Genomic DNA, 1002 nt, shown 5'->3' with positions numbered 1-1002 from the left:
TTGTGTGAGGCATTCAGCCATCATGGAGTGAGTTGGAGTGGCAGAGGATCGTGTGAGGTGTTGTGGCGGGACAGAGCTCAGGAGCGAACGTCTACTTCATCAGGCGCTGGAACCGGAAGTCATAGTCTACTCTTTTGTAGGGAAATGTTGATATGGGTTATACTTGTGCTTGTATGAAGTTTGAGAACTGCACTATCTGCAATAGTCTAATCAAGTGGTTGCCTAAACTCTGCAAAATGTGAACCAGGCCATCCTAAATTTTTAAGATCACAAAGCTTGTCACAAAAACCTCATGCAACATACCAAGCATCTGAGCAAGAAAGTATCTTGTAATAGGTAAAGTGACACTAAAGTTACAATTCCCCCTAATACTGCTTTAAGGACTTACTTTAGGTGATGCCTCTTGATCCGAACCGGTTCTTGCTTCCACTCATTTTCCAAAGCTCTTCCAGTGCTGGTGATGGTCTCTGATCCAGTGCAGACTCCTCGGGTCTCACGGTGCCAACATGCTTGCTCCCAGCTGCCCGGATGCATCCATTCAGCTTCTGTGCTTCTCTCCTCCTCTCCCCTACAATGCTCTAGACTGCGCATGTGCCCGCTCACACTTCCACCTTCACAGTGTTTGAGAGCCGAGACTTCTGCAGTCGGGAGCGAGCGGCGCTGACACAGGTAAGTTTGTTTGTATTTGCCAACTTTTCTTTTTGTTTAATGTTGGGGCATATATCGACTGCTTACTGGCAGTCGATATATGCCAAAAAAAGACTTGAATTCTACTTTAAACATAATTATGATATTTCAAATGAAGCAACAACTGAAGAAGGAAGTCTAATTCAGTACAGCCAGCAGAAAAATACAGTATATCAGTGCAACTTACAAATGGTGCCATAAACGGTTTAGCCATAATTCTTGAATTTATGTTAGAAATGATGTTTTGGTTTCTCATCTAAACAAGAATATTACAATAGTATACATACAATTATGATTATTTGTAGTAGCAATATA

This window comes from Nanorana parkeri, unplaced genomic scaffold (genome assembly GCF_000935625.1).
Source record: "Nanorana parkeri isolate BGI_ZX_2015 unplaced genomic scaffold, ASM93562v1 scaffold176, whole genome shotgun sequence".
Lineage (NCBI taxonomy): Eukaryota > Metazoa > Chordata > Amphibia > Anura > Dicroglossidae > Nanorana > Nanorana parkeri.
This window is presented reverse-complemented; position numbering follows the sequence as displayed.